Here is a 15589-nt window from a genome sequence, read left to right as displayed (position 1 = left end):
ATGGTGGCCACATGGCTCTGAACCACCCCTTGTACCAGCTCTGCCACTCAGCAGGCCTCTTGCTGAGAAAATTCAACTTTTTCCCTGGGCTAGTGAATTGCACTGGCTCTCAGAAATATGTGATAAAAGCTCATGCAAAGCAAGCTGTGGAAGAGCACAGCCAGCTGCAGGGAAGAGGGAAGCAGGTGGATAAGGACAGCAGATTCAACCCTCCTCAGTAGAGAAAAATTATTAGATAGGCTTAAGTAGTTCCCTGCTTAAGACATTTTAATCCTTAAAGTCCAAGATGTATGCAAGGCAATGTCCTAAGATTAGTGATCCTCTAATGAAAAGCAGGTTTAGCTTTACCTGACGTACTTGCACCCTGCCTGCTGTAATGGCTTGTCAACACTCTGGTATCAGACACATTTAAGACAGAACTTTTGGTATCCTTACTATCCAAGCAGGCAGATGAATTCAGGTTACTCACAAACCTACTCTTTCCACTGATAATTGTTCACATCCTCCCATATGGGATCCTCAGGAAAGGACCCCAGAAGCCTTTGTGTCTGATATGACAAGACAGCAAAAGCAGACAGGGTAACTGAAGAATGCACATAATAACTACAGTTTGGCTCAGATAGAAAGGTACCTTCAGCAATTGGCTGAACCCTGGATTGCCTCTCCTAACCTGTGAGAATTCGAGCAAAATCCTGCCAGACACAAGGGAAGGGAGCTGCTGCAGGTGAGCAGTCTTCACAAACAAGATGTTTTGCACTCTACAAAAGGTGCATGACTGCAAACAGCAGACTTAAGTGACTCCTGTTGATAACAGGTAAAAAGAGCCAGTTTATGATGTGAAAAAACAAAGAGTGAAAGAGATTTAGTGAGATTTGCCTGGAACAACCTATGTCTGACTCAGGACGAATATAGTGGAGAGCTAAGCAGACTGATATGAAGAATGAAGTAATTTGGTCTTGAGGTAGCCCAGACAGTTCATGAACTGAGAAACGGGTCCATTATGCAAAGTTTGTAGCACCCTACTTTGAGCAAACTAAAGGTTTTTATAAGAGTCAAATCTTCTAGATGGTGTGATTGTTTTCCTGCACTTTGATCTTGAGCCCTTTTATCAATAAACCACTCACTAGATTAACAAAAACAGAAAATTAATTTATACAGAACTACTCCAATTCTATCCCCAGAATCCAGATTCTTTCTGTTTATACAAATGTTAATCATCCTCTAGTCTCTTTCAAATGCTCCATAATTACCCTTTAGTATGAAGTGTTTCATGTGGCAGCATTACTTCAGCTTTGAGTGAATGCTACTCAGGGCACCATGAGCTGTGCCAAAGGTACAGTCCAAGGCTATCATTTGGCGTGCTTATGTGGCTAACATGGCACATCCACAAACTGAAAAATTCAAACTTTCATTAGAAACATAGAGACATTAGAAACATTTCAGCTCTCATGGTTGTAGAAAATACATTCCAATAATCAAAGAATTTAACTGATAAAGTGTGATATTCCTGAATCCACAGAAAATCTGAAACATGACTGAAGTTTGATTTTTTCCCTTTAGGAATCTAAACACTGTACCTAATGCAACACTAAAGACAATGTTAACTCTTTAATTTCTTGTTTTAAGTCTAGAGTGGGACCTTGAATGTAGTTTTGGCTTAAAGAATTCAGAGTTCCTAAAGTGCAAGAACAGCAAACAATAAGAAAGGAGAAGCAGCCACAAGTTCTGGCAGTATTTCCAGAAGCAGAAAAAGAAGATAGAAGATGACAAACAATAGAGTCTGGTTTAAATTTTCCAGTACATAGTTGAATACAGGAACCAGATGGCGACTTAAATGGACACCCTATTTTCTCCATGCAATGTTCTTTAACATTTACAAAGATAAATCCATGCATATTCCAAAGCACATATAATCCTAAAGATATGCTCAGTTCATTGAGTATGATCTCTAAGGACACTTAGCTTTCTCTAAAGGACACCGGCCTAGTTTTGTGGACTACAGTATGAGAATGTATGACTACTCATCATGTTTCAGAGGCATAGCAAACCCAGACCAAAACAATCCAAGACAGATAAATGGCTTTTAAGACAGGAAAACTAGAAATAAGGTACTATTTCAGAGTGAAAGTAATTTATAACTGAAATGCCATAATATTTGACATTTTTATGTGTCCACTATGAAATTATTTTTTCCTCTCACTATAATGTTACTAAAGACATAACTAGCAGATCTCCCCAGCTATAGGTGGTTTATCCTGCTTTTATCTTGTTCAACAGCTGACTTTTCCTCACTTTGAGAAGTTTTCAGTCACTTGTGTAGAAAATAATCAATCCAATGCCAGAGCTAATTGGTCTTGTAAACAATAAGGAGAAAACACTTCTGTTGAAGTTCTGGCCATCTGGGGGGCAGGCTGCTCAACCACTTGAAACAGGACCCACAGCACTCTTAATAGTGAAGTACAGGAATGCCGGCAACACTTCACTGAAGGGGACCATCAACATTTCCCCAAGCTCTCAAACAGCAGCAGTAATCTTTAGACAAGATGTGGATCAGCCTCTACTCAAGAAAACAAGTTGTCATTAAGCTTAAGATCTTCAAAACAACTGAAGAATTCATGGCTACACATCACGAGATGGGCAGAGTAAATGGGCAGGTGGTATGCAGCTGTATTTCATTCAATGCAGGACCTTACATCCTCCCTCGGATATGTACTAGGACTAGTGACAATATGGCCAGTCTTCAATTAGTGTTTGGTATTTCCTTTCTGCTTTGGGAGCCCCAAGAAATACAGTTAGCTGGCAGACAGCTCATCAGTGTCATGCACACAGGGTCAGGGAGCAGAAGAAAGCTATGACATTGACCTAAAAGAAAGAGGAGGTAGAGGATAGGAAGGACACACAATGAACTGTGGAAATGCTGAAGATTGCTGTAGCAATGTAAGATCAAAGATTTCCTTGATTTCCAACTTTTCCAGGAAACATCAGTGAAAGGTTCCAATGAACCAGTTCTGGTAGAATCGGGTATTTTCAAATACGTGTTAATATGGTACAAGGTGGCATGTAAAAGCATGAGGTGCAACAGTCAACAATTTTCTCAGAACAATGAATAAAACAGGAATGTTTTGGACTTTCCTCTTTTAGTGACTTCATTGGAAGAAGCATTCAAAGAACAGTGCAGCTGCTACAAGCACCCAATGGAAGAGAGAATTTCAGCATAATTTGTATCATGACTAGGGATAGTCTTGTGTGTCTTGCTGACCCTGGTCCACATCAACTCTTAACTAATCTACTGCAAAGTTTTGAACAGTTGACTGCACCTTCACCAAGAGCTGTTATCACAGCAGGCACTCTGCTGATATTGCTTCTCTGAAACACATCCATCATGAGCCCAGCTGTGAAGGAGACAAGTTCAGGCATGCCAAGAATGGAGAATTCCACATGCCACCAAGAGTGACACCAGTATACAATTATACAAAGTAGTCAACTCACTCGGTTGAAACTCAAGAAACTGGTTGTGATGCACAAAGCACTGAAGGATCTAGAACATCTTTCTCTGTGCACTTGTGTTCACCTGGAACCATTTGACTACCTGACATAAATATGCATCTTCCAAGAACTGAAAGCCACCAGCAGGCCTGGCCATTCTTTGACTTTACCGCACGGTGTATTTACTAGAGGTTTACACACAGGCTATGCAGTATAATCCCAAGTACCCAGACTGTGGGCTAGTTTTCTCCAATTTTCTTTCCCAAATTATAGTGCCTAAAACAACAGTCTGAAAGGAAAGGGCATTGTTTTTAGGAACCTCCGAGTCAACAGTTAAAGTCTCTGTTCATAAAAATAAGTATGGTATCTGGACCTATGCTTGGCAGTGTTGCTCAGTCATAAAAAACGCTCTTAAACACACCAATATTGAGTCTCTTTTATGAGTGCGGAAACTTAAAAAGAAAATGAACTTCAAACAAAGCAAACCTATAAGACAACTGGCTGGAGAAATGTAATCTGGTTAATGACAAGACTGAAGAAGTCATCATTAGTTATTTAGAAGGAAATGCAATGGAGCATGTAAGCTTCACAGAGAATGCTTGGAGCCCATTACAATATCAATGAGCTAGATTAATGATTGTAAATGACCACCACTACAGAACTGGTCTGAATACAGAACAGAATGAATGCACTATGAGAAACCTGAAACAAGGCATCCAACTGCCCCTTTTAAGGGTATGCTTTTGGCTAAGGTTCTGTAATGTCCCTTGATTTTAACTCTTACAACACTCTAGTGAGCTATGTGTCCAAAATAATGTTTGGTTTTTTTTTTTTAAGATTGAAAAGAGAGAGAAAGAATGTCATTTTTCACTGTATTTCACATGGAGAAATAGGTATTTAATAAAAAATGAACATAGATATTAATTTCTAAAAAAAGAAACAAATCCTTTTTCTTTTTTTTTTTAATGTTTCTTTAAGGAAATTCTAAACTTTTCCATTAATTCTGAATTTTTTTTATGGACATAATGCATCTTTGTCAAAGTTTAACTTAAATGCCACCTATTTTACAGCTAAATAAACTTCCTTGGGCCATGTACCATGAACCACAAGTTAAGAATATTTTGCTGGAAGAAAGTTCAGGTCCTAAATATTCAAACATTATGCCCTAACACTGATGCTATGCATATATTATGGTAATCAGAGAAGTGCAAGAAACTAGACAAAAGAATAAGTTGTTTCAGAAAGAGAAAAGGACACTTTCTTGTTGTTGCACAGGGCTTTCTAGAGGGGAATAAAAGGCCATCTACTGGAAGACATGTGTAGAGAGGAATCCATACCATAATTCTGGCTTGTTAAAGCTGAAAACAGAATTCAGTTGTATAATCTTTTTCAGCCTTATAATGAGGTCAGGCTCTTCAAGATCTTTGTACAGATCTTTATAGCAGGAACAATAAAAAGGAATATCACTTAACTGATTAGTTGTGGGATGATAACTTAGCATAGTGAGCAAATGATTTTTACTAGATATGATATGCAAGTGATTTTTCCTAAAGGAAGCATGATCAGTTTTCTGTAGAATCCTGGATGGATTGCTGCTGTGATGCAGGCTACTGAGAAGACAACCAAAAAAAAGTGGAACAAAACACCATCTCTAAAAGATGTAGGACTGTCCTTAGTTGGAACAGTTAAAAACCCACAGTTACTGCTGACTAACCCGTTAATGGCAACAGTCAGTGAGGTTGGCCATCCACAGTGAGTAACACTGTATTAACCTTTACTAGCAGCTGGGGCCTCAGCTACATTGCTCTAACACAACTGTACTATGTGGTTTCACTTACATTTTTGCATCTGCCATGCAACAATATCCTGACTGTTCACCAAGAAAACATCATGGAAATGCAAGCAGGGTAAACCCTCAGAGGAGGAACGAGATGAAAGCTGCTATTTAAGCATCTCCAGCCATTGAAGACTTAGAACACACATGTTCCTTTTATTTCCTGCAGTATCTGCCCCTTTTTTCCCATTCAATGTTAAGACTTATGGAGCAAGTCTGAAAATCAGATGGCGCAAATTGTACAGCAATATAGATGCAAGAAGCACTTAAATATAATGTATTTCAGCATGTGTTCTTGACTCAAAGGAAATGTGCTGCATCTTTCAAAGCAAAGCTTGAAAGCTGAGATCCTATTTGCTCCCTGCAATTAGAAATATTTCTTAATACTGCCCTGATGGGGAAAAAATTGCTTCCTGGTGTTTCTGGCAAAAGAACTCTCTCAATTCACTGCATCAGATGTAGCTGTATTTTAGTAGTACTTTATGTGAAGTGGATGGTAAAAAAGGGAATTCTAGACAAATGTATTAATTCATCCTCCTCTCACTTTCATGCCATGTTTAAAGGTAGCATCCATCCTTTCAGTTGCCTTTCACATAAGTTATCTTGTGTCTGGATCTGTTTCAGGCTTTACTGTGCCAAGTCCCTGCCTACACGCAGTACTAAGGGCTCCAAAACTAGTAGTGCTAGCTCTTAAGAGATTCAAGATTAAATGAAATTATTAACACATAGGGGTTCCAAAATGAAAGCAAAAAATATCCTATCTCTAAGAATCCTCAGAGATGTTCAGCAGACAAATGCAAGAGACAGTTCCTCAGTTATCAGAAAAATAAAGAAGTGACTCTTTGGACTGGAGAACATGGGTCCATGTGCCAAAACAAGACTTAACTGATCCTGGAATTGGAAACAGGAAGAATAGGGGCCTTTAGGATTCATGCTTGTAGGCAACAAACAATGATGAAGTTCAAGGTTTCTAAATGATCTCCACTAAATGGGATATGTTTGGAAAGTCACTTTGCATGACATGTTTATCAAAGGAAAAAAACAAATCTTCTCACTATTTACTTTTGTGCTTTCCTTTTAGAAGGATGTTTTCTGGGGTTTGGTAAAGAACAAACAAATGAGTGCTACAAAGAGAAATAGACTGAGAGCCTTTATGTGTACATCTCATTTTCACTTGCAGCTTTGTATACACAGCTGTGACCAGAACAGACTTTTGCTGAATGAGGGACACACAGTTCTGCAGCCACTGCCACAGCAAAAGGAAGATGATCATTACTTGCTTTGCAGTTAAGGTTTGAAATAACAAATCAGTGAATTATTTGGAAATTTAATTAGCTTTTCTTTGAGTTCCTTTTCTTTTTGAACTGCTGTCTGTATCACTCCAAAGTCTTTCCATGAATACAGTGTGGATTTGAAAGCTTTCAGAGCTAGACAGATTAGATTCTAATTTCAATGTCTGAGTAAAAATGTTAACTATTCTAGATGTTAAAAATAAACACTGAAAATACTTTCTATTGTACCTATTAGGAAACAAAAAGAGAACCACCCAGCTGCTAGAAGTGTCTTGTACAGCAGGAATATGTGGAGATGCAGGAGTGAATTTGTTGCTGCAGTAATGTGCCTTCAGATGCAAAATAGAAATAGGGACAGAAGAGTTTTGACTAGATAATGTAAGTATAACATATTCCTCTTCTTTTCAGTATTTTAGTATTTCTAAGAGTGAATACTACTGGTCACCAACACAAGATTAATGACAATGATATATCACCAAACAGCCATATCTGATTCAAAAATGTCCAAAAGCTACCAGGGGAAAAAATTGAATTAGGGAATAAATTTAAGCAGGCAAAATAGTATCTAGAATGTTTATGCAGAAAGATGAAAAGTATTTATAATTTTCTCAGAAAAGTGACAATGTTTGGCTCAGTGACTGTCATATTTGTCACAGATGAAACACATAGCTGCACATAGAATATTTGGGATCTAGTCACATTTTCTCCCCTGCCTAGAAACACAGGAGAAGAACATAGTTGTCTAATTATTCATGTTTAGTCATTTTATAACAGGTTAACAGTTGATATGTAACATTATAAATAGGGATCTGTAATTCTTGGCTATCATGGCCTACAAGCATTGATGGGAATAAAAAACATGGCATGAATGAACAATGTAGAGAATTGAAAAGTTATAAAAAGACCAAAATTGATACTATCCCCAGTATCTATAGCAGTTACAAGACACTAGTACATTCACATGTTTTAGGTAGAAAAGCCACAGCACTCTTCTAGAGATTGAAAACAAACAAACAAACCCCTAAAAAACAAAGTACTGGCACTCTCAACTCCTGAAAAAGGTAGAAATCCCTTGGAGAAAGAAAATCGTTACCTGACAGGAAAAACCCAGTGATCTGTGATACAAATATAAACTAAATTAGCAAAGTGAAATAAGAAAGTGCCTGGAGAAATTCTACATGATCCTCAGGTGGAAGATGACAGTGTACTTTATAAACAAGCCCACATAATGTTCACTTTCAACAGTTTCCTCTAGGGAGACTTGGAGAACCTAGCACTGGTATCTCAGAGAGAACATACATTTCAGTCACACCAACTAGAGGATTCTAATTTAGGAAAAGGGACTGCAGAATCAGGAACACAGCAGACAATAAGAAAAATCATAATTACTTCATCCTGCATCAGGTCTGACACTGAAGAAGAATACCTGATATTATACAAGGAAAGGTGAGAGGTTCAGCCAGTCTGGTAACTGCTTATTTCCCACTGTGCACCCGGCCATACTGGTGTGTTGCACACAGTAGAAGTTTCGCCATTTCGTAAGATGATGAATGCAGTGCTTTCTTGCTCTGAACATTAGCTAGAGTTGAAGTAGAACAATAAGGCAAAGAAACTTGTTTCCTCCTATTTACCTCAGACAGGCACAACTGCTTCCTCTACTCTTAAATTATGTCCCCCATAATTTGACTTTGAAAATTTGACTTTGAAAGCAGAAGGCCTTGGGTCAGGAGAGATTCTGCTGTCACAGAATGAAAAAGGAATTAGAGTACCTAATGCCTAATGTAATCAGAGACCCAGAGATACATTACTGCCTGTTCAGTACAGAACATCCACAGGACAGAGTCAAGCATTTAAGTCAGCTACCCAACACTAGTTAGATCCTTCCATTATAGGTCTGGACTAAAAATGCTAAAAATTTTCTTCATTAATTTGGCTGGGTCGATTATTGCTGCAAGCCTAAAGTAAGTATTATTGTTAACTGAATGGATGAGAAACAAATGAACTGAATCATCAATGAAGAGATTTAAAAGCACAGCAAAGCAGACAGCCACTAGTGTTCTGAAAAAAAATAACTCTGTTTATTAAATTGGTTAGTTTAAACTGGTTAGTATTTAAATTTTTAAAATTTAAGGACATATGTGTTTCTATTCCTAGGGTTTTCCTTGTCTGTTCCAAGACAGATCATCCTGTGAAATTGGAGCCCAACATTAGCTGTACAGAAGGAAGGTCTTTAAGTGATAGTACATGATACCACATTTAACAGTGTTCTGTGCCAATTTGCATAATGAGTGGGGGATGAAAAGCAATAGTTTTTCTTCATGTACAGCTCAGTGAGGACAGTTCCAAGCCTGCCACACAAAACTGCTTTAATAATGCAATCCAGTGCCTTTGATTTGAGGAACACGCAAAAGAATAAACAACCTATTAATCTAAATTTTCTTGTTTGCCTGAAAGTACAAAGCAGCAATGAACAAACCTCTTGGCTACATTAAGTGTACTGAAATGCAAAACTGTTTCTTTTCTCACCCTACAGTTACTAGGGAAAAAGAAGGATAGAGAAGAGGGGAAAGAGAATAGGCAAGAAAAGCAGAAATGGTTTTAATATAAACTGTTCAGTTAAAACACAGGGCACAACAAATTCTGGAGGAGGGCTTTCAAGTATACACGAAGGCACTTTAATACAAGTGGATATGCTCAGAAGATGAGAGCTAGAGATAGCACTACTTACTAAAGAGAAAGAATCCTCAGGCTAACCAGCTCTGAATTGAGCTGGTATTGTCAAGACTAAGGAACCACTGGTAATAGCCTGACCAATGTTTTCAGTGGTTTTGTTTGTTTTGGGAAGCTTCAATACAAAATACAGGTGAACACCTTGATTAATGTTAGTCTCCTGACTGTCTGCAGTGGTGTGTTTTACTCTGTTATTCTAATGTACTTGCAGTCAGCAGAGGTGCTTTCATTATCCATCCACTAATTTTAACATCTGAAACAGAATTATTCTAGAAATACTGTCAGTCTGACTCAGTCCGAGTCTGCTGTGCTCAAGCACTATGAGGGTGGTTGGAGGATTTGTTTAGGCATTTGGCTAAGCAGTTTTGGCAAACATTCTTGGTTCCCCTAGAGCCTTTTTCACAGTTTGAGAAGGGCAGAGATATATTAAAGCTGCTTGTCAAAGCAAATTCATTACATCTATGGTCTGAGTAAAACATGCATAGTTTTGTTCAAACTGTTTTCTGTATCTATAGCAAATTATAACATACATCAGAGAGTTAAGAAAAAGAATAAAGCTACTTCATTGGCTGTAGTACCAGTGGGCTTTTAGCAAAAATAGGAAAAATATTCTGACAACTTTGGGATGAACAGAAGAACAATAAACTGAAAAAATGGTAGGACTTATACCATAGAGGATTTAATATCTGTATATCTGTCAGTTCCGCATCCATAATACTTTTTATATGAGAAGTTGAGGAAAACACTAGAAATACCTGCAACCAAGATGTTTTCAGTAAAATGTTACGTGAGCCAATAAATAAGTCATCTTTGTGCTTTGGCTCCCTCCCTTCCACATGCTGCTAAATCCAGACAAGACAAATTCAACAAGCTGCTGATAGTTTATGCTACAATTGTAAACAAGAGATTTGAAGTTATATATAATTTGTTTTCTGAGGAAGAGAAGTTTGATGGTTAAGAGCAGGTCTGGCCTACCAGGCCCTTTATAACACCATCAGGCAAAGATGTAATATAAACATAGATTTTATACAGGGTCTTCTACTGCAAAGGGAAGTCTTATTCTCGCTTACATTTCATTCCCATCCTCTCCATTATTCCAGCACAGCTGCCTATACAGCCTCATTACAAACAAGACAAATACTAATGAAACTGAAAAGAAATTTCTTTTTTAAAGGTTATTTTTTGTTTGGGTCAGCTCTGTACTGTCTTCACCACACAGCCAATTGCACCCCCACAAAGAAAGGGAAGAAAATCAGCAGAGAGGAAGGTAAGAACTACTCCTCCTCTCACCAGTTCCAACCTAACAGTCCTTATCTGGCCACAGGCTCAGTTGTCTTCCTTGGGCTGAAGCAGTTTCCTTGCAAGTCACCTGGCAGCACAGCTGGCCACAGGACTCCCAGGCAAACTCTTTTCTTCACTGTCTGAAAGCAATGCATCACCTTCCTCACAAATATCCTTACCTCCAAAGCACACAAGAGAGAGTGATAGACAATGCTTTATAAATGACAGTAGTTGCAATTAGAAAACCTGACTGAAATCCATAATATTCCTGTCAAAAAAAAAAAAAAAAAAAAAAAAAAAAGTCAATGCCAGTGCAAAAGCAGGAAATTAATCTCCTGGAGAGTAAGCTTAACTATCTCCTGCATCACACAATTCTAAATCATTAAGGAAATAGCTTGTGGTTATTAAAGCTAGAGCATTAAAGGGATAAATCATTCTGAATTTATCTACTGAAGAATCTCTTACAAGAGTAAAATCTTGAACTAAAGTTAGTGAATAAGTGTCAGGTGCCTCCAATTATATCCTCCAGTAGCCACCGTGTGAAGAAATTTAAGGTCATTCAGTTAAGGACAAATGAATCTTTAACCAGTCACTTTAGCACTCAGCAGTGGTGCATGAGTCTCTATTTTGTAGCATCAGAGACTGCATTTTATTAAACAACACTGGAACATCCCTTGCTCTGGGCAAAAAAGTCATTAGTGCAGCCAGTTCCACCCCCTCTTATGCGTTTATGTATTTGACTTGGAAAGGTGCATCTTCTTCAAAAGTGCCATGTTTGCCTTAAGGTATTCCAGGCAAGTCAATGTTCTTCACTAGTAATGGGAGTACATATCCTTTTAAGTTTTGGACTTTGTTGGTTTGGGTGGATTTTTTTTTTCAAGAGTTACTCATGACTATCAGGTGGTTGAAAGTATGATAATTAATTTTGAAATTACCAGATTAGATTTCTCTGCAGAGAGTGGGTTATTAATAGCTAAAGAGTTCAAAATTCTGAAAATCCACCCACAGTTGAACTGACATGCCAAGATAAGGCTTATTTTGCCTTTGCTGTCAGCTTCTATCATTTAGAAGACTTATTATTCAGCTTTTTAAATGGCAAATATCATTACAATAAACCACTCTAACTTGAGTAAACTGAAAAACCTGCTTTTGGATCTTCACTGTTTAAAAAAATCTGTCTTTCCACTCAATAGAATAAAATAAGGATGAACAGAGATGAATCAATTTATTAGAAAATAACCCTTTTTGAAACTTTATGGCATTGCCTAAGCACTGAATTTTTCATCTTATGTTACAAATTCCTGTATCTGAAACTGAAATTTTTCCCTGTTTACTCCTTTAGGTACTTTGGAAGTCATGCAAAGAATAGAATGAGGCTTTGTCCAAGCTGTTACCTGATTTTATGCGCAAGTTATAAAATGAACGAAGAAGAAACACCTGCTATGGAATTTGTTCAGCACATGGAATACATGGCCGTATATGGAGTAAGAAGGCTGTTAGTGTTCATCAGTTATTTCAGTACTCCAAGTCTTTGTTTATCTCAAAAAAACTCAAGGAAAAGCCCTTTAAAGACATGACAGTAATACAACATTGTAAATGTCAAAAAAATGCTAAAATCAGGAATGTGCAGAAAACTACCTCAAATCTGTATAAATTATAACAACCCTTCCTCCATTATGCAAATGCTATTTTGAAGCATTATGCTATTACAGATTTTTCTCCTTGTTTCTTCATAATATTTACCATTCTTGCATACTTCATGCCAATTTCATTATCACAGTGCTGCCAAACATTTTTATTGACACGTTTTTGTATTATACTTTACTTGGATGAAATATCACACATTTCATTGTGAGAAGAGGAGGGGCAGGCACTGATCTCTTCTCTGTGTGACCAGAGACGGGATCCATGAGAATGCCCTAAAGTTTTGTCAGGGGAGATTTAAGTTGGATATTAGGAAAAGGTTCTTCACCCATAGGGTGGCTGGGCAGTGGAACAGGCTCCCAGGGAAGTGGCCACAGCACCAGCCTGACAAGAGTTCTAGAGCTGTTTGAACACATGGTGTGACTCTTGGGGCTGATACTGCACAGGGCCAGGATTTGGACTCGACGATCCTTACGGGTCCCTTCCAACTCAGCATATTATGTGATATATTCCTTTCCAAAAGGTACACAACCTACCCAAGAGGAAATTCAGATAGTGGGAAAGATTAAGTTCTCTGACAAACATTGAGAATATTTTAACTACCTTTCTGATATATTTCAAGTGGAAGATTCAAGTAAAATTCATCTAATATTAGCATAAATATATTTCATAGATTCCTAAGCAGTATAAAAAGAAATAAAACAATGTAAAAAAAAAAAGCATCTGACAGCAGTAAATAATACTGAGAAGATAGGAATTTGCAGAAAGCAGGGAAGAGAAACAAAATGAAGCTGGTAAAAAAAATAGGGGAAAAAAGAGAAAGATAATGATATGCATATCAGGAGAAAACTGTAGTAATGATATCCTCTTGACATTTTGCTACATGGGGGTGGAAAAAAAGTAGTATTCAGAAAAAGTGTGTGCTGTATTTCATCTGATACACATCATCCTTCTTTTTCTGCAGAATTCTAAACATTTTCCATTCCAATGATAATTTGCGAGGATGTCAGTAGTGGAGTGGTACTTAACATATTAAAAACTTAAAAGCAGATGTTCGTAATTTCTGTGAGAATTTTCAAGAGGGTTGGCTGACAAGCTCTCAGCACTACTGAGAAGTCATTTTCAAAGCCTGAAACACCTGGGAAATTTTACAGGACTAGAAAAAAGCTGAAGTCACTTCAGCACTTAAAAATTCTAAGACTGGGGCTTACTCTGAGTGAAGGGCCTACCCAACAAGAGCACACAGTATACTGATGAGAGCAAGGATGGGGTCAAAATAACACTTAAAGTACTGCCACCAGATGAGATAACCTGGGCATCTGTACCATGGCCACCCTGATAGCACTTCCAAACAAAATATTCAAACAGGAAATATTGCATTTTATAGCTATGAAACATGAAGAAAGGCTTCTTGGTGAATTAAGCAATCTTTTCAAAGAGAACACAAGTCTAAGTGTAAAAAAGCATCAAAAGCCAGTTAGGTTTTCTGAGATATTACCCTTCATACAAACAACTCTGTGATTAAAAATTTTGAATTACTCAAAACAATAGCTAACTACATAAACTGTTACATCTCAAAATAAGGATGAGGAATAACTACTTATGAGATGTACTTCTCTTGGGATCCCCAAGAATACCTCCTCAGTTCTACATTTTAAAGCAAATTTTCAATTAATGGCCTAGAAGAGAAAAAGAATTAAGTGTAACATTTGTGAGCCATATACAAACTGAGGAAATTAAAAATTTAAAAGGAGTAAGTAGTACCATGGAGAAACCTCATGGGCATAGTCAGTTCACACATAGCTTAGAGCTTCATACGTGAAACACTGGATCCAGAAACAAAGAATGCAGAGGGCTCCACCTGCGTAAATAGTTTCTACAAAGACTGGTGAAAATGGTGGTCACCAGAAATGCTCAGAAAAATGCAATTACGAGAATAATATGGTCCTGAGATGAGTAAACACAGCAATGTCAAGTAGAGAGGGTCAGTTACCAGCACTTGACCAATCTGGAATGATGGTTTAATTGAAAAGGAGTCAGAAGCGCTGCGGGAATGATTGTGTGCTTACAAAACACGCCTCACAGAGGGAGGCTCAAGACGATAATTTACTTAGCTTGTCAAAAGCAAGAATAAGGAATTGACTTTAACATATGATTGAACCACTTAAAACCCCATAATTTTCATAAAGTGAAAAAAAAAAATTAGGTGAAGATAATCACACTATTAAAGACTGCCACAAATTGAGATTGCAAGTAGTGTGCTCAGGAATCTGATTTTACATGCACCCGAAGAGATGTTTCAGTTCAAAATCAAGTAAGTCTTAGTAAATTCTGACCTCCAACAAAACACACAAGTTACCAATAAACAACCTTCCTCCCCTGTCAGGACAATTTCCTTCTCACTTGGCCCTCCTATCTTCACAAGCAACTGTCCTCTCAGCAGCAGCAGTGTGGAGTGTACACAAGAACCACCCTACTGCATGTCTCAGCCTTCCTGAGGAAGGTGTCCAAGAGCAGAGCAGGCAGTTTGCAGAAGCCCTCCTTCCCATGAAAACCCAGTACTTCATGGGGACCGGGCTGCAGGCCAGCCTAATTGCTCTGGCAGCACCGGCAGCTGACTGCTTCCTCTTGCTATTTTTCCCAGGGGCCCTTCGGCCCCTTCAGGCTCACATGACTTAATCAAACCTGAATGCCCTTCTGGAAGATATGCAAATTATTTTTCAGTCAGACAAAAGTGTTTTGGCTCAATACTGGTGTTACTAAGTGAAGTTTAATGATGTGCTATGCAGGTCAAACTTCATGGCCTAATGGCACTTTCTGGCTATAAATGCAACAAGTGTATTACTCTCTAAAGGAGATTTTAAAGCAAAATATTAATATTTCAGTACATTACCTAATTAGACAAGGCTAAATATCAATACAAAGCAATATGACCCGTATTTTAAGGTCAGGTTTGTCAACGCTGGTATTTTTGCACTTAGGAACTGTTGGCAGTTTGAGTTCTGCCATGGGTGCAGAGTACAACACTCTGCATTCCACCTCTTTGTGACCTTGCACTGGCACATTTCAATGTGCTGTCCTGGGAGAAAACTAACTCAAGCAGCAGAAGTACTGAATAGTTTGCTGCCAGTTTAGCATGCTGAGACAAATCAGCACAAGATGGAACAAGTGCTGGAGCTGCCATGAGAAGGATGCAAGAAGGCAGTACCTCACTAGCCAGCAATTAGATCAGGTTATGCTGACATGGTACTGAACATTTAATTAAGGCATTAGTAAAGTCTAAGACACATTCAATTCTAAGAAGCCAACATCTTCAGTTTTG

At 38.0% G+C, this 15589-nt stretch overlaps 1 protein-coding gene and 1 long non-coding RNA gene across 4 annotated transcripts in view; one reads left to right on the top strand and one right to left on the bottom strand.

Annotated features, from left to right (window-relative positions):
- The window catches only part of CSTPP1 (centriolar satellite-associated tubulin polyglutamylase complex regulator 1), a 78694-nt gene that overhangs the window by 20866 nt on the left and 42239 nt on the right, over nucleotides 1–15589 (bottom strand). The gene's annotated exons all lie outside the window — the stretch shown is intronic.
- On the top strand, nucleotides 6507–12099 carry LOC128789081 (uncharacterized). The gene is made up of 4 exons (XR_008431314.1): nucleotides 6507–6612; nucleotides 6848–6990; nucleotides 10517–10609; nucleotides 11966–12099. It is a non-coding gene; the product is annotated as an uncharacterized LOC128789081 (long non-coding RNA).

This window comes from Vidua chalybeata, chromosome 6 (assembly GCF_026979565.1).
Source record: "Vidua chalybeata isolate OUT-0048 chromosome 6, bVidCha1 merged haplotype, whole genome shotgun sequence".
NCBI lineage: Eukaryota > Metazoa > Chordata > Aves > Passeriformes > Viduidae > Vidua > Vidua chalybeata.
This window is presented reverse-complemented; position numbering and strand designations above follow the sequence as displayed.